General features: G+C 46.0%; 1 pseudogene; it reads left to right on the top strand.

Annotated features, from left to right (window-relative positions):
- Positions 1-955: 955 nt before the first annotated feature.
- Positions 956-4,042, top strand: LOC148908860 (uncharacterized; annotated as a pseudogene).
- The last annotated feature ends 14,288 nt before the right edge of the window (positions 4,043-18,330 follow it).

The raw sequence follows: 18,330 nt of genomic DNA, 5'->3' as shown, positions 1-18,330 counted from the left end.
AATGTGTTAGTACCAAACTTTGTAAACACGTTCTCGCTCGCGAGCGTAAATACAACTAGTACCGCTAGCATAGTGACTTTGCCTATCCCGCAAGCTCGTTCGCTAGGAGCTGTTGGCGGTCCTCCCAGCTCAACGACTACGGTTTTATCTGGCTCCCTCACGTCGTCAAAGACCTTCGCAACGCCAGCAGTTGTTCAGCCCTTTGTTATTGGACCTGGTGCTTCTCCGGTCCCGGCCAAATTAGTCACGCATATCGTTAGCGGGAAGTTCCTTGATTTAGGCGAGCTAATCCCGTCCAATTTGGTCGAGGCGGCAACCGGGCCACAAGTGTTCCTCGACGGCCATATTGTTTTGACTGCTGGGCCTAAGCGTAATAAACGCAAGATCGAGGACATAGTTACATGGATTGAGACATTCACTAGCTACGCCCTGGTTATGTCTGAGTACTTCCCCCACCGCTGGAAGGATCTATCGCTTTATAAGCTGCTAATCATACGCACGTACAGGCAGTTCGGCGGTAAAGCTTGGCTGAATTATGATAAGGCCTTTCGGGAGCACGCGGCCGCGACTAGCCTTACCAACTGGGCTAACATCGACACGCAGTTGTATAGCTTCTACACGGCTGGTCCAGCGCATCGTGCTAGCTTTTCCCACAATGGCGATGAGGAGCAACCAAGGGGTTCAAACAGCAGTGGTGTCATCTGTCGTTCATGGAACAAAGGGCAATGTTCCTCGCGCTTCTCCTTGTGCCGTTTTGCCCACAAATGCTCTTCGTGTGCTGGTCGTCACCGCCTCGTAGAGTGCCCGGAATTTTTCAAAGAAAAAACTGAGACGGAGCGAAAACGACGAACTCCGTCTCCCGCGCTTTCAGCAGATAAATTGAAAACTAAAAGACGCTAGCTTTCAAAAAGTTTTTTATATCATGCTTTGTTAGTCATTATTTTGTTTATCGGTCATGGGTAACTCATGTTTATGTTATACCTATCAAGTTTATTAGCTCTTAGTTATCATGCTACACTGCCGTGACCAGAATTGCCTTTCTGGAGTCTTATATTTGATACTACTGTGCGTCTTAAAAAATTCCCATAGCGTGCCGTTTCTTGGCATGTATTCTGTTCCGTGCTATCGGTTCGTGGTCCGAGGCGTTGTTTGCATATTTGTTCTTGCTATGTTGACACGTCACGTCACTTCATTTAGCGCTACTTAACATGTCTCCTGTCAGTTCGTTTATCTCAACGAGACAGCGCGACGCGCCGTGACATTTTAGCTCTTATCTCCTGATGGCTCAGGTCATCGGCACGCCATAATCTACGCTCTGGGCTGATGTTTATTTACTCTTACTTCGCGGCTAATCGGCTTTGTAATGTTCACATTAATTGTATAATTCATTCAAAGTCTTTGTACCATCTGTTGTGTGACTTTGCGTATTCATTTCAGCGTTGTGTGGCCTCCCTTCTGTCTCCGAGGTTACCCCTCTCCGTGTGGATTGCTTTGCAAGGGAGTTAAAATTACACCCTGACCCCGTCAAGGTGGCATACGTTTTAGATGGCATCCATGATGGCTTCCACATCGGCTTTCAGCACTCGATGAAGCTCAAATTGGCCAAAAACAACAAACAATCCGCCATGCAAAACCCAGTGGTGATTGATTGCTATCTTCAAAATGAAATCCTTCGGGGTAGGGTTGCAGGGCCCTTCGTTCATCCTCCATTGCCTAACTTGCAGATCAGCAGTTTTGGAGTAATTCCCAAGCGCGGGCAGCCGGGTAAATGGAGGCTGATAGTCGATTTATCATCGCCCAGGGGGTATAGCGTTAACGATGGGATCAACCGTGAGGAATTTACGTTGCAGTACGTCACAGTCGACGAAATAGTCAAAATGGTGTCCAAATTAGGCGTCGGTGCAATGATGGCTAAGTTTGATGTCGAATCAGCATATCGTAATATCCCCATCCATCCATCCGACAGACATTTATTAGGCATGCGGTGGAAAGACAAATACTTTGTAGATCTTGCGCTACCTTTTGGCCTTCGCTCAGCTCCATTTATATTCAATTCGGTGGCCGCTATGGTGGAATGGATTCTAGCTAACAATTATGCAGTTTCACACTTAGTCCATTATTTAGATGATTTTGTCATGGCGGGGCCCCCATGCTCGGACGCATGCGCACACAATCTCACCACATCGGTACGGTTGTGCGAAGATCTTGGCCTCCCCCTACATCCGGACAAATGTATCGGACCTGCTTCGACTCTAGTAGTCTTAGGAATCGAATTAGATTCAATTAATCAAATTGCTCGTTTGCCTGCAGACAAACTCTCGAACCTGCAGCAGCTGATAACCAGGTGGCGGTCGCGCCGACACTGCAACAAGCGCGAGCTTGAGTCGCTAATAGGCCACCTTCACCACGCTGCCAAAGTGGTGTGGCCCGGACGCACCTTCATCAGACGCCTAATTGATCTGCTTCGCTGCTTTCGCAACCCGGCGCATCCCATCCGACTCAACGTGGAGTTCCGTCGCGATCTGGAATGGTGGTACCAGTTTCTCTACTCCTGGAACGGGGTAAGCTTCTGGCTTTACCCCGGCATCCCAGTCGTACATGACATAGAGGTGATATCTGATGCCTCGGGAGCAATAGGCTATGGGGCGTTCTACAATCAGGCGTGGTTCAACGGTCGGTGGCGTGCGACACAGAAAACAGAATCCATTGCGTACAAAGAACTCTTTCCTATTGTACTAGCGGCCCATGTGTGGGGGCACGAATGGTCGAGACGACTCGTGCTCTTCCGCTCAGACAATGAAGCAGTAGTGGCCATCCTGAACCAAAGAACATCAAAAGTTCCAGCTCTTATGCGGCTCCTCCGAAGCCTTCTGTACGCAGCAGCTCGGTTTAGCTTTACATTCTCATCCGAGCATATCCCCGGAATCGATAATTCGATTGCTGATGCATTGTCTCGCTTTAATTGGCAGGAATTCAGACGGGCAGCACCTTCAGCGCAGCTACAAGCTACGCCACTGCCAACACATCTCATCGCACAATTAACCGGTCCCTACTAGACAGCCAATGCCAGGAACTTCTACTCAACGGCCTCGCACCAACTACACGTCGTACGTACGCGTCAGCCCAAAGGAGGTTCGTCGACTTTTGCAATCAGCTTGGCTCAGTGACGTGCCCCACGGACGAAAGCACTCTTTGCCTTTTTATCACACATTTGTCACAGTCTATACAGCACAAATCCATTAAAGTCTATTTGTCTGCCATTCGATCCCTCCACATTGAACAGGGTTTCGCCGATCCACTGACGAACTGCCACAGGCTTCAGCAGGTCTTCCGCGGAATAAAACGCGCACAGGGTTCGGCATCCTCGCAACGCCTGCCCATCACCGACTCGCTCATGCTTCACATACACAATGCCCTCGACCTGGCAACTTTTGACCACATCATGTTTTGGGCTGCCTGCACACTGGCCTACTTCGGTTTTTTGAGATCCGCCGAATTTACAGTTCCCCTTATTTCAAAGTTCGACTCTGCCATCCATTTACAAGTTTCTGATTTGGCCTTCGACAAGTTAGACCGACCCTCCCTGTCTCCGAATATGGATAAAAGCATCTAAGACGGATCCCTTCCGAGAAGGCTGTCACGTGCACATCGGCTTAGGCACTTGGCCACTATGTGCGGTCTCAGCGATGAGTGCCTATCTGCACAAGAGAGGTAATTGCCAAGGTCCTCTGTTCATGCTTCAAAATGGCCAATCCTTATCGCGCGAGCTGCTGTCCTCCTGGCTAAAACGCATATTTGCAGCAGCCGGTATACCAGGCAATTTCTCTAGCCACAGCTTTCGAATCGGTGCGGCTACAGTCGCTGCTCGCAATGGCGTCCCCGACCATCTCATCCAAGCACTAGGCCGCTGGACCAGTACCGCCTATTTGTCTTACATCAGAACTCCTGCCGAAGCGCTAGCCAAAGTAACGCAACAGTTGTCATAAACTTCTATACGACAGCAATTATAGATGAGATTAACAATTAAAAGAAAACTGTTTAACCTGCTGCTTATGTGTCTTGTTCGTTGTTGCGCTCTCTCCTGTTTGTTGCCAGTTCCTGAGCTTGGTGCTTGGTGCACTTCGGTGGGGAGGTCCTGGTTCCCTGTCCCTCTCCTCCAAGCACCTTGGAGAATCCATTGGGTGGTGACAGGGTGACCATGGTTACCGCTAATTTGTGCCTGGCTCCGCCCATCCCACCGAATATGCACCTAACGCCAAGCTCATCATTAACGATGAGTTTAAATGTGGTTAAATGTAATTTAGGCTAAGTTAGACTCGAGGTCAATGACATCTCGCAGTAGCGTTGTCCGGACGCATACCGCTATCTCCGCTGTCAACGCATTTATTACCTCACGCGATCGTTGATCGACTCAGCTAGCAAGTTGTTTATAGCATGTCGCAATCTATTCTAGTCGATCTCTGTGGCCTGTATGAGATATGGATCATAGCTATCATTACGAAATTCGATAAGACGCTACACACGTGATCACGCTAGCTTAATGCCAACCACGCGAACCTTTATTCGCCATCGCTATCTATCGCTAGCACTTGCTATACGACGCTATTACGCTATTACGCTATTACGCTATTACGCTACAACACGAGTTTAATTTCCCGCCCGCCATCCCTACCACTGGTACAGGTAAGTAGAGGTAAGTATTCCATTGACTGATCGCGGTCAATGTGACAGGTGTTCGGTGGGTGGTGACAGGGTGACCATGGTTACCGCTAATTTGTGCCTGGCTCCGCCCATCCCACCGAATATGCACCTAACGCCAAGCTCATCATTAACGATGAGTTTAAACGAATTATGTGTAATAATGCTCGTGTCACATAAGAGTATAAGGCACACGCCGTTCGCGGTAGACCTACCCAAAAAGATGTCTATCGTTTTCGAAAAAACTAACGTGAAACAAACAACAACACACAAGTCGCCATATTGAACAGAGCAAAATATATCGTACCAAACAACTGGAAAAGTAGTTTTTAATGTAACTCTTACACTAAATATCTTGATTCCTTTGTTTGTTTTTATTGCGTTAAATGCAAAGTACAATTAGATATTGCTTATAAAATCACTGATTTCATTAAACATGCGATAGTGTCCCTTGATGATTGTAATTTTAATATACTAAAGAAAGCTATTGATCAATGTAATGTACAGAAGCATGATGACGTTATTTTGAGAACAAGACGCCCTATAAGCGTTTACTTTCCTTTAAGAAAGAGCACAAGTAGCCCAAGCTTGGTTTCTGTGGTGTCCTGTTATAAGGAAATGTATGGGGAATCATCAAAAATTTCAATAAAATCATCAAAACGTGAAATAAAGCCTCGAAATTTTACCTAATCATTGAGAAATAGCACTTCTTTCGCTCTGCGTGGTTATTTTTTGAATTTAGCCCGTTTTAAGATTTTTTTTACCCACCACTAAGAAATAAGAGAAGGTTGGAAAGTAGTATAGGGAATGGGGGTTCCAGCGCAATCTCAACACGGGCAAGACCCGTGTCAAAAATCCACCTACGGAAACAACCCACTCCAAGTGTGGTTGGGGGCAACAGCGCAAATATGTTAGTCTATATATGGAGTGCGAAGATTGTAAAGAGTTTGTTTATGATTTCTGTGTAAAGTGCTTGAAACCCAAGTTTGTACCTACTAAACCAAATAAGTATATTTGTTGTGGTAAGAAAATGCAAATAGAAGACGACACGTCAGCACAGTGTTACGAGTGCGGTAAAAATATTCGTAATGCCGTACCAAATGCTACCAAAGAGCAATATTACGCCAATGGAGGTCGTAAGAAGACCCCATACAAAAGAATAAAATACTTTAGGGACTGGATGAGTCATATCCAAGGTTATCGGCCGGTATATTTAGACAACGAAGTAAAGAAGAAAATCGTAGACCACTTAGAAGAGCCAACCCCGCAAAGCTTAAGGAAGACATTGAAAAAATTAAAACTAGGGAAATATTACAAAGCTATTCCCTATCTTTTGTCTGAAATTACCGGTAAGTCTATTCCCGAGGTTTCTGATATGACAAAAGCCGAGTGGATGTTTTGTCGGCTGAATAAGGATATTCCTTATTATCCTGACGTAATTTACGAAATATTTTACAAAATAGACCCCAACCACCCCCTGTTAGGATGGATTCCGAGAAAATAAAAATGCAAAACTGGCGTTTATTTTGCCAGAAACCCCACTGGGGAATGCATCGCGCAGAACACCAAGCTATCCCCAGTGGGGTTTTTTGCATTTTGGGCTTACGGGGCTTATTTCATCCCGCGCCAGAGGCCCTCTAGTACATACACATATATCTTTCTTACGACCCACCAGAGGGTGAACTCCGGACAGCGTCCCGAGACACCCCCTGACTTTTCCAATCGCGAAACCCCCCATCGCGGGGTTGAATCGCACTTTCCACCCCTCCCCCTACGGTTGCTGTGAGTGTGGGGAGGCTTTTTTTTCCACTCACAGCAACCGGTCCAAATGCGTCTACAGCGAGGCTCGAACTCGGGACTTTAGGCCTCCCCAGCTCCAAAGTCCCACGATCACGAGCGAACGCCAGACACATCTGGACGCTTATGTATGTGAAAATTATTATATTTAATCTGCATAATTTCTAGACTGACGTTCGATATGTAAATAGAATCCCGTCACGCTCTTTTCGAAGCAGATGTTTACTGAGCAAGCTTTCTTTGAAGCTCTTCTTTCGCTTCTTGATAGATCTTTTTGCGAGATTCCTCGGAAAGATCTCTTACGACTGTTTTTTTATTCCTTATGTCCGTCTTTAATTTCTCGTACCTTTCCTCTTCGGCTAAGATAAGCGAGAATTCTACGTCGTCTATCTTTCTGTCACGCAAAGCCTTTGAGACAAGGTCAGTGATCGTATTTACTTTAGCCCTTGACAGAGCTATTGTCGTGTCGTGTTTTGATATTTTGCTTGACAACTGTTTCATAATGCCCGTAGCAACAGCCGAGATAATACCACAGGCTGCCCCAACGCCGGCCAAAGGAACTCCAACAATTATTCCCGGTCCAGTAAGCGAAGTAGCAACGCCAGAGCCCGTTAACACAACAGATATGGACCCTGAAGTTATCGAAATCTTATGTAGCGTACTCCGGGCTCTGACGTACTTTTTTCTAACTTTTTCATAGTGTTTTGTCTGCCCTTCCAAGTAAGCCAGGATTAAGTTCGCTTTATTCAGACGAAAGTTTTCAGCGTTTAATTCGTTAGGTTCCTTAGGAAGTTCAGGATAAAGTGGAGGCGCTGATGGTATAACATCCATTATATATACTAATGTACGACGCTTTTGGGAATGATATTGAGGAGCAGCCACATCACGACAACCGGGATTACTGGAATTGGAGAGCATTTAGGAAGATGTTTCCACATGCAGACCCCAGTAAGTTCGAAAGAAGACCCGATGGTATTTACTATAACGGCTCTAGGATGTACAGCAACGAGGATTTGAAGCCTACGCTGGTTAATCAAATAGACGATCAACTGAAGCATTCGCCAATGCATAAGCCAACGCCAGCGCCAACGCATGTTGAACCCAGTTGGTCAAAGGAATTATTGCTGGGTACCAGTACTTATCCGATACCCGCAGTTTCATTTGATAAACACCCAAGCTTGGACCTAACGCTGAACATGCGGATTTCTAACAAGCATTCCTTTCCGTTAAAGGTGCGGGATATCTTCAAAGACGTACCCATTATTCATACCACCGCTAAGGAATCTCATGAATGGTTAAGTGGTCCTAACATGCGTTATTGGCCGCAGCAACTAAACTTTGCAGTTTGGTGTGCCACTAGCGGCTGTGGTGTAAGCGCAAGCTTGATGAAGAATTCAATATTTATGTTTCATTTTCACTTCACGGTTAGAAGAATACTGCATGAAATGGGTGTTATTGCGCTGCCGGGAGATGCCACGTTTTATCCAAGAGATAATAAATACAACGTTCCTGCTTACGACCGACTTTGTAAGGAGTTCGGTGTTGTAGGGAAGGATTTTAGATGTACTGCCGGTGCTAACAATGGTTTGGGACATATTTGGGCTTATTGGGGGATTGGTGGACACGAGCTAAGTGATAAGGAAGTTCATGCGTTGAATCTACGATGGAACACTGGGTATCACAAAGAAACTCACGACAGTAGCACCTTCTTTGAACCAAACGCTAAGACCACTAAGGAAGTCAGAGACGGACCTCTGTTCAAAGACGAGGGCGGTAAGTATGCAGGGGCTAATCCACTGATTATTAAGATTACCAACGACGAGCAAACAAAGCAATATCTTAATTTCATACCCCCAGAAGGTAAAGGACTAACCAAAGCCGGCCTTGCCCGTTTAAACCGCAGCATAGAAGCTTACGTGTATTCTATCCTTGGAGCTCAGGTAAACACCCGATCCAGCATAATCGGAAATACCGGCGCCGCAGAAGAAACGCGAGCCGAAGCCTTGATCTTATTTGAAAGTTCGATCTTGGAGGGCGACATTAGCAAGGGCGTACAGCGTTACCAACTAGCTATACAAAATTCTAAGGCCCGACTGGACTATGCCGTAGCCCCGGGTTGTTGGTTAATGCCCAGTAATTTATCTATAAATACTGGCTCTGTAGTAGGATACAACAACAAACTTCAACGAGCTACTAAGGATATGAAGTTTGGGGTGAATGACGTGAACTGTGACACTCTTAGGAACATTCCTCACTTCGTGGAGAAGCCAAAAAAGGAACACGCAGAAAAACCCGAACCAAAGAAACCATCAAAGAAGGTCCTGCCTACGATACCCGAGGAATATGACCATAATTTACTAAAAGCCGGCCTAGCAGTCGCGGGTGTTGGTCTGAGCTATTATATATGGCGATGAACAACCCCTACGTAGCTGGAGTAGATTGTGTTTATACGACTTACACAGGCGAGAAAAAATACACCCAGGCGTCTTGGGTTGATGTCACGGGCATGTCCGTGAATTTGAATTACTCAGGAAAGAAATTGATATTATGCAGCATTTCTTTGGGGGCCGTTAGCAGTGCGAATGTAGGATTTCGTTTCTGTGACGACAATGGAGTATTACAGCCCATGCGCGCGAAGACAAACAACAGGGAGCCTACGCATTTCTCAGTAGAGCCGCCAACGAATAGCTCTGAGAATCTTTCCGTTTGGACTTTCCACATGGTTGCTGATTGCCACGGGAAGGTAAAGCTGCAGATAAGAGTAGATGACACCGGGAGTGTTTGCATAAATAGCATAGAAAATCAAAGGAATACTGTCTATAACCACATGACCATCAGCACTTTGACGGTGGTTAGTCTTTAGGAGGATCTTTGATCCTTGAAATATATGAATCCATACGTGAGGGAAACGCGTTATACCCACCGATTAGATGAAGAGGGATATGACAACGGCGCCTGGCATGACGTTGGACTGTGGGTTGAGGTTGGGGGCACTGCATTGGTCATTTGCACTATTAGCATTAATGCAAATACGCATGCGAATGTGGGGTTTAGGCTTATCGATGAGAATAATAAGCCCCTGCTTCCTTATCGAACTTCAACGAACACCAGGAAAGTTACCCATTTTTCGATGGAGCCCTACACTAGGTCCTCTGAAGACCTAACGCCAGTGACTTTTCATATGCTAGCCAATTGTAAATATGCTAAGTTGCAAGTCACTTCTGATGACGGCAAGTTTGGGATAAATCGCATAGGTCGCAGGCCCGCTAATGCAGCCTGGAGTCATAAGCCCATTTCTACCATGAGTGTGTTGCCGTTGGTTCCAAATTACCAGGGCGGTGCTAATACCGTCTTTCATTATCCTCAAAGCAGGGCACCGCCCGATGAGAAGATTAAGCCTTCATCTTCTTCAGGAGGACCACTCCAATAGCGACGACCAAGATCCAAATGTTATTCCCCACAAACTTTAGCAGTTCTCCGCCGGCCCTAAGCGCCAAGGAAACAACCGAACCCAGCAGCCCAGGCAAACCGGCTGCCATCTTTTTTCCTAAGGCCGTCAGCCCATTGCTTAATTTCTTTACGCCCGCGCCCGTAGCCTTAAGCGTGGATAGGATGACTCCTACTACGCTCGAAATAGCAACCGCAAATGCCAGCGGAATACCATACTTTAAAAGGGCTCTTTTTACCTTTTCCTTGGTGGTAAGCCCCAACTCTTTTTCCAGGTTTTCCTTTTGAGCCCGCAATTCCGCAAGGCGTATTTCGAGGGCCTCCACTTCCTTTTGAGCTGCTTCCCTTTCTTCCTCGGTACGAGTTTGGTCCTCGATTACTTCTTGCTGCCGCTCTATTTGCCCCTCCAGGTCTTCGATGGCCTGATCTCTTTGCCGGATTTGCTCCTCTTTAGTGTTGATTTCGGCAACCAACTGCCGCCGTTCCTCCAAAGAGCCAGCTATGGTGATATGCAAGTTTTTAGCTTCTTCCTTGCTTATGTTTAGGTCTTGCAGGGCGAGATCGAATGCCTTTTCAGCCTGGTTCATTCGACGTTCAGCATCATCTCTTTGTTCTCTCATTTCTATTATTCTTTGGTTTTTATCGTTAAGTTCTCTCTTTTGAGCATCAAGGAGTAGTTGGTTTTGTCGCATGTAATCTGCTTCCCTTTCCTCCAACGTTTCTTGCAGTCCCTTGACGCGTTTTTCTAGCGCAACCCGTTCATTTAGGGTTTCCAACCTTTCTAACGCGCTTCGGGTAGCTAGTTGAAAGCCTTTTAATCTTGAGACGTCACCCCTAACGTTGCCCTCCTCATCAAAGAGGGGTTGTGGTTTCGTCCAGCGGTCTTTGTCAGGAAATCTCAGGTCTTGAACGCTTATGAGGACTTTGTTTCCGCGTTCTGTGAGCCTTACGTCGTCAGCATCAAAGCTGGAATAACGCTGCGTTAGCTCTTGCGTTGCCCACTCTACGGTTTCCCGCGCGGTTGCTCCCTGCTCGTCTATGTTTCGAAGTTCCAAGTACTCAGGGACGGGGCTGCCGCGGTTTCTTGATTGCCACATGCGATTCAAGGCTGCCTTGAAGCTTCTCCACCTATCACCATACCTGCTTATCAAGGCCATGTCGTAAACGTGAGGCGCGGTTTCCGCGCCTTTAGTCCATGCGTCGTATTCTTCGTCGTTAATGTCGACTTGACCTTCTTCGGTAAGGGGATCAAAATCACCTTCTACTTCCATTATATATGATAAGCTCAAAGTTAAACCCCAACATATTACCTAAGCAGGTTGGCGGACTGAAAGCAGAACGCACCTTTCACCGGGTTACATTCACACCTTCTAGCGCAAAGCCAGGAGAAACGCTGTACGTAGGCGTACCCCGCCTAACGGATAACCTAGTATTGGTTCCTGGCACCCTGGCGCTAAGGTTTAACCTAGCAATACAGCCAGATACCGCAGACGCGCGTTACGTCGTCAATAATGCAGGTAGAAACCTTGTTTCCAAAATGCGCGTAAAGTTCGCCGGGGAATCCTTGCTGGACTTAAACAGGTATGATTTGTATACCACGTACAAAGACTTATGGTTGACTGCATTTGACCGCGCGCAAAGGATAGAGCAGGGAATCGCCAGTGAAGCCATACGCAAGGTAAGAAGCGCAACCGACAGCGCCTCGGGAGAAGACGAAATAAAGACTGCTTATGGTACTAAATATGTCGTTCCTTTGGACTTTGAAGTTATTACGAACCACGGTGCATACTACCCAAGGCAGCTAAGCGAGCTGCAGTTCGAAGTGACCCTAGCAGATACTACGAACATCCTGCAAGGAAAAGATGTAAGTTCATCAGCCGTGGATCCTTATTTCATCAAGAACTTGGAGCTGCAGTACGAGACGGTATACAGCGAAGAGCTGGCACGTAGCGCCGGTATGGAATACAGCTCCGGGAAGGCTTTCCTTTACGATCACGTCGTGATGTACAAGACGTTCAGCTTTACAAATAACGTCGAAGAGGTCATCAACCAAAGCATTAACCTTCCCAGGCGCAGCCTTACAGGGATAATGTTGCTGTTCGCAAAGACATACACGGCAGGATTGCGTGACTCCGAGGCGTTCTTTAATCCTAACATTACCAACGTAGGTGTTAGCATCAACGGAGTGCCTAATAAGGTTTACTCACAAGGGATAAAGCCCGCGGATATGTACCGGGAAGTCGCACGTAAGTTTGGCGACCAAATTGACCCAAAGAAATTCTTTAAGGATAAGTATGCGCTGTGGATCGACATGCGCACGACGAACGACGAAGACCTACATGGACAGGGATTGCGGCTGGTAAATACCCAGGACGGCATTACGTTGGAGATCAAGCGCACCAAACATGCCAGCGACACTACTAAGATCAACGCGTATATCTTCGTAGTCTCAGACGCGCAACTAAGCGTAGAAATGAATCAGCTAAAAAGCGTTGCATATTGATGACTCATCCTTTTGATAAAAAATATCGTTGGTATATAATGCTTCGCGTATTTGAAAACAACAACACCAAACTGCAATGCATAGTGCAAGGCGATAAACTTTATTTCAAAGCGAAGTCCGTGGCGTTGGCGTTGGGTTACGTAAATTCCAGAAAAGCGGCGTCTGATCACGTATCAGAGGAAAACAGGGTAACTTTGAAGTCTTTAAAGGGTGTAACTCAGCGTGACACCCTTAACGCACAACCCAATGCCGTGTATTTGACGGAGGAAGGTCTTTACGAATTGATATTCGGATCTGAAAAGGCGGAAGCAAAAAAGTTCAGGAAATGGGTGTTGGGTGACGTTCTACCCACGCTAAGGAAGACAGGTAAATACGATATGGAGAAGCGATTCAATGGTTCAAATCCAATGGCATTTAAGATAGAAACGGAGGCAGACATACACGATAGAACCGTACACAGGGTGCGTAGGTTCTACCCGCACGTAATCATAGTTCCAGGTCTTGGAGAACTGCAAGACACCGCAAGTAAGCGCATTAAAAGCTGGCGGAAAGGCTACCAGGCAGGCCAACCCGATCTGCTGATCCTTAACAACCATAATAAATACAATGGATTATGCATAGAATTGAAGACACCCAAAGGCACCGGCGTATTGTCCGAGAAACAAAGGGTAATGTTGGAACGATATGAAGAAAATGGATATTTAACCATCGTAAGCAATGATTATGATCTACTTTGCAGGGAAATAGACGAATATGTTGCCGGTATTCGCATTCCTTGCCCTTGGTGCATTAAGGCATTCAAAGGTCAAGACACTTTAAGCACGCACCTTAAAATATTTCATAGATATAATGATTCTTAAACAAACATACTGGCGAGATCTGCTGCAAGGCGTTTCATACCGAATAAAAAACTACGTCGCATTCGAAGACATCGACCGTTTGAGGTTGGTCTTAGAACGCGACGGTCAGGAATACAGCCTTTGGGCGCCTGACTGTGTGAGATACATACTGCAGGGTGAAGAATATACACACCTACGCAGTCATGGTAAGGTAAACGGCCGATGGAAGTTTGACATCGAACGTCGAGCGGAGGATAATCCGTTGTGCGACTAATCCTCTTCATGGGCGGATAAGTAGTCATCTGCTGTGTCTGCCCTCATTTTTTCCGCCATTTCATACGCTGATAAGGTAATAGTCACACCTTCTAGGAACGCTGCGATGTAAGGTAACATTATACCTTAAGTAGATTCCACTCTTTTCTTACCAACAGATAATGATCTAAGGGCTTAGGGCCATCGTAAAGGCAGCACCAAATATGTTGGCCGCTACGTATACAGCCACATCGGTCGCAGATGCCATCCCAGTGTTCCCTATTCTCCCACCTTACACCCTCATAGTCGTCGAAGCATACGAAGTCTTCGTCGATCTCCTTCTTACGTCGCGTGAGCACCCGGCCGGTTTCAAGGGGGCAACATCGCTCTGCTAAATCGCCGTGGGTCTCGCAGACCACATCTGTGAGGTCATAGCGACGGCAGCGGTACTTATGCCAGTTTTCTTCGAAGAGGGGTTCATCGCATCGGCGGCAATGACCTTTAAGGCAGACTCTATGCTCGCGGTGATATCGTAGGGCCTGTACTGTGGACAGTTCCTTACCGCAGTCACCGCAAACAGTGCTGATGGTCTTCTTACAGACTTTCTTGGAAAGATGGTATTGCAGTCGCTGCTTGCTACTAAAAGCTCTATCACATTGCACGCACTTCATTATATATACCTTATTTTTTATTGTTAAATTGTTAAACCCTGTAAGAGGGTTTTAGGATAGGGTCTATTATTTCTTGTTATTTTGTTAAACCCCCATTAAAAGATGAGGTATCATTCTTTCTCATCGTTGAAACCAGCAAAAAGATAATCATGTTAACCATTCTTCGATTACGATGATTTAACAAAATAACAATAAAAAATAGGTCCTTACTTGAGACCTCTTTGCAGCATTTAACAAAATAACAATAAAAAAGAAAGACCTATGCTAATTCCCCTTGCCGGGGCTTAGTAAGATCTTCTTTGCGACCTCTTACTCTTCTCGAGCGTCGTCTAAAGTCCTTTGTGCTTTAGTATCCGCGGGACACCAATGTCCAACGAAGTCTTCTTCAGAGAATACCTTATTACAGTGACGGCAGGTGTATTTTTTACACGGTTTGGGTATCGGTGTTTTGGGAGGGATTATGCAGTCAGCAGGTAGTTCGCACGTAATGCAGTCCATATATCTATGGGGGATATCGAATGAAGTCCTTAATGGACTCCTTAGCCCACGTCGCCATTGTCAAAAGCGCGCCAAACCGTTCCGCGCGCTTCAGACCACACATTTCATCGTACAATTCCTGTACGCGCTCTTTTAACCGGTCTATCTCTTCCCTTTGCATTTCTATGGTGTCTTTTTTATCCTTTGCGTCGGCGGTAATCCTTCTTACTGCTTCCACTGGTTCCATCTATATATGAACCCAGATCACATGCCTTGTAACGCTCTGATAGTAGGACCCACCGACTGTGGAAAGACCCAATTCGTCGTGGAGCAGCTATTAGGATCCTTTAGATACCGCTTCGACTACATCGTGCTATTATGTCCCACCTACGTGAATAACCGCACCTGGGAAGGCATAGGAGTGAAAGATGACGACTTCTTCGTAGATATCTTAGATCCTAACGAGTTATCCAGCCATTTGAAGTTCTGGCACAAGCAATTCCCTAAAGATACACAGACGCTCCTCATATTGGATGACATTGCCTGTGGGGACGACGTAAAAAAGCGCACCTCCGAATTAGTGAAGCTCGCTTTCAGCGGCAGACACGACAATATCAGCGTTTGGTTGCTCTCGCAGCAGCTTACCAGTGTCTCTAAACCCTTTAGGGAAAACATAGGCTCTCTCGTAGTATTTTATACTCCAAGTAAGTCTGACCTGGAAACCATTTTAAGCGACTACGGCGGTGAGATAAGCAAGGAACAGCTGCATGAATACATGCGGCATTTAAAAACGCACCAACATTCCAAAATGATTTTCTCTTTGAGGTTTCCTTATGACGTTAATGTATATGGAGATTGAGCAGCTCTTAGATGAAGTCCCCACGCAGTTAGATGAAAGTAACCTCAAGGAACAACTTAACATCCTTGTGTCTTCGGGGAAGTGTAAAGAAATGATAGGCAAGGAACTTACCCATGAGCAAGTTAATAAGCTGTCGGAAGAGGAGGTTAAGAAGTTCCATAAAAGGTATGAGGCCGCCCTTGCAAGTAAGACCACGGACGCCGTCGCAGACTCCGCTATCCGACTTGCAACTAAATTGCTTGGACTTGCGCTGCCCATAGACGACGTGGAGCAACTACGGAAGGACATTAGCGAGGACTATGTCATCGCTCAAGAACTTAAGATAACCTGCGGGTGGTTGTCTTTGAAGTGCGGTAAGTTAATGGCAGTCGCCTCTGCGGCACTTCACGTAGCTCAGCATGTCGACTTGAAGGAGGTACTAGGTTCCTTCGGAACATCTTGGAAGGACTTCAAGAAGGACAGAGACGTTGAAAAGGTCTTCCAGGCAGCACTTACTGAGGTACCTGATCAAGTCGCCTCAAGTACCTAGTCAAGTCGTTGTCAAGTCACCTCAAGTACTTAGTCAAGTCGTCCTTAAGTCATTCTCAAGTACTTAGTCAAGTCGTTGTCAAGTCACCTCAAGTACTTAGTCAAGTCGTCCTTAAGTCATTCTCAAGTACTTAGTCAAGTCGTTGTCAAGTCACCTCAAGTACTTAGTCAAGTCGTCCTTAAGTCATTCTCAAGTACTTAGTCAAGTCGTTGTCAAGTCATTGCCAAGTCATTGTCAAGTCGTCATCAAGTTACTTGTCAAGTCCTTCAAGTCCCTTAATATAAGATGAGTGACACCGAAGAACAACCACCCGTAGAAGATACCAAGATTACCAAGGCTAAATCTCCGGGCAGAGTCGCTGCCGGAAAGAAGCTCGCGGAGATGAATAAAAAGAACAAAGCCAAAAAAGAAGAAAAGGTGGAGGAAGAGGAATCCTTTATTAATCCCGGCTACGTCATTGGCGCGTTAGGAGTCGCTATAGCAGCAGGCAGCCTTTACTTACAATGGCGGGCTACGAAAAAGGTAGAACCACCAACGTATCACGCACCTGTGGAGGTTAGAAAAAGTAAGATCCCTGAAATGGAATAACCTTCTCGCTTTGTAATATAATGTCGACCGCGTTGTTGAAAACTGTTGAAGAGGCAGCTATCATTACTTCCATCGTTGCGGGTATTGGTTGGGTAGGTAAGAAAGTGCTCAAAGAAGACTTTACTGAAGACCCAAGCAAGAGCTTCGCTAACTTTGCTAAGATGACCGCTGCCGTAGGCGGGGCTATCATGGTAAAGGATTACCTACGGAAGGAAAAGTACCTACCTAATGTATAATGGTTAGCTTAGTCGCAGGTGGAGTCATTGCAGCTTTAGCATTTACAGGGGCTAATTATGGTGGTCAATATTTGGATAGATTAGTTAGAGGCGACAAAAGCGGTGCCGCCGAAAGAAAGAGACACGACTTAGCGCTGGAGAAATATCAGCGGGACGTGGCAGCTTGGAATGAAAAAAGACAAGCTTACAGGGATTGGTTGGATAAGAACTACCAAGACAAGATGCAGGCAGACAAGAACTTCGAAAACACAGACTACGCCTTCAAACTTTATGCGCAAGCACACCCCGACTTTAGAATGAAAAAGCCTCAGTTCAAGAATTACTACCAGCCTTCTAAGAAACAAAAAGACAATGAGCTGGTATTTGTAGGAGTTGCAGGGCTGGCCGGAGGCGTGGCTTTGGCGTATCTAATATAATGATCGTCTTTTTGGAAAGCGACAAGAATGACTTTACCACGTATCTGAATCCTCCCATCCGCGCGGAAAGGGTTCGGTTGGTTAGTTGCTCTTTGTACAATTCTTGGTATAATTTAATTAATGGCTTTGTCATCGGAACTTCCGGCACCAAACCAAAAATACCAGATTCCCATTACACCCCTATAACACTGGCTAAGGAGCTAGCAAAGCATGGATACACTCTTACCACAGGATTGCCCCATGAAATGACATTCAAGAAAAATAATGGGAGCGCCAATCTAAAGGACAGTTCATTGGTAGAACTCCTGGGCCTTACTAGTACCACGATAAATAGCGGCAGTACATATGATGTAAAATGGAAAGTCGCATCCTCTTACGAAGTCTATTGCGACTTGGTTCATAGTTACAACAATGGAGAAAAGTCTTCTCTTATGTCCAAGTTTCTACCTAAGGGTAATCCATTTGACCCAGTGGAATACACTCCCATTTCTTTGAGCTATGACTTGTCTAATTTGGTAGAAAGCATAAACATCACCATTAAAGTGGACGGAAAGACGGTGGATTTTAACGGACGTAAGATCAATCTTGTCTTGGAATTCATATAATGGGCCGCGTAGAGGACAAACTTAAAAGGATTTACTATGGGCCCGAAGGTTATTGGAAAGGAGCGTCAGCTATCAAGAAACTCGCGATCGCGGCCAGGGTATCAGATGAAACGGCTAAGAACTGGTTGAAAAAACAAACCCTCTGGCAGGTTTATCTTCCCGTGCCTAAGTACATTCCCAGGCCCAGCTTTACCGTAAATACCCCTAATGAAGTTCATCAGGCGGATTTGCTTTTCTTACCGCACGATAAGGTGAGAAAAAAGACCTATAGGTACGCTTTGACCGTAGTCGATATCGCAAGCAGATACAAAGACGCTGAACCCATAACCAGCAAGGATTCTGGGGAAGTCGCAGAAGCCCTAGGTAGGATTTATAAGCGCGTCTTGAAATGGCCTAAGCTGCTGCAAGTGGAT

The sequence above is a fragment of the Actinia tenebrosa genome, unplaced genomic scaffold (assembly GCF_029948245.1).
Source record: "Actinia tenebrosa isolate PJP-AT-01 unplaced genomic scaffold, QUT_ActTen_1.0 PGA_scaffold3__52_contigs__length_22856419, whole genome shotgun sequence".
NCBI classification, from domain to species: domain Eukaryota; kingdom Metazoa; phylum Cnidaria; class Anthozoa; order Actiniaria; family Actiniidae; genus Actinia; species Actinia tenebrosa.
The sequence above is the reverse complement of the archived record's forward strand: the minus strand, read 5'-3'. Positions and strand labels throughout refer to the sequence as shown.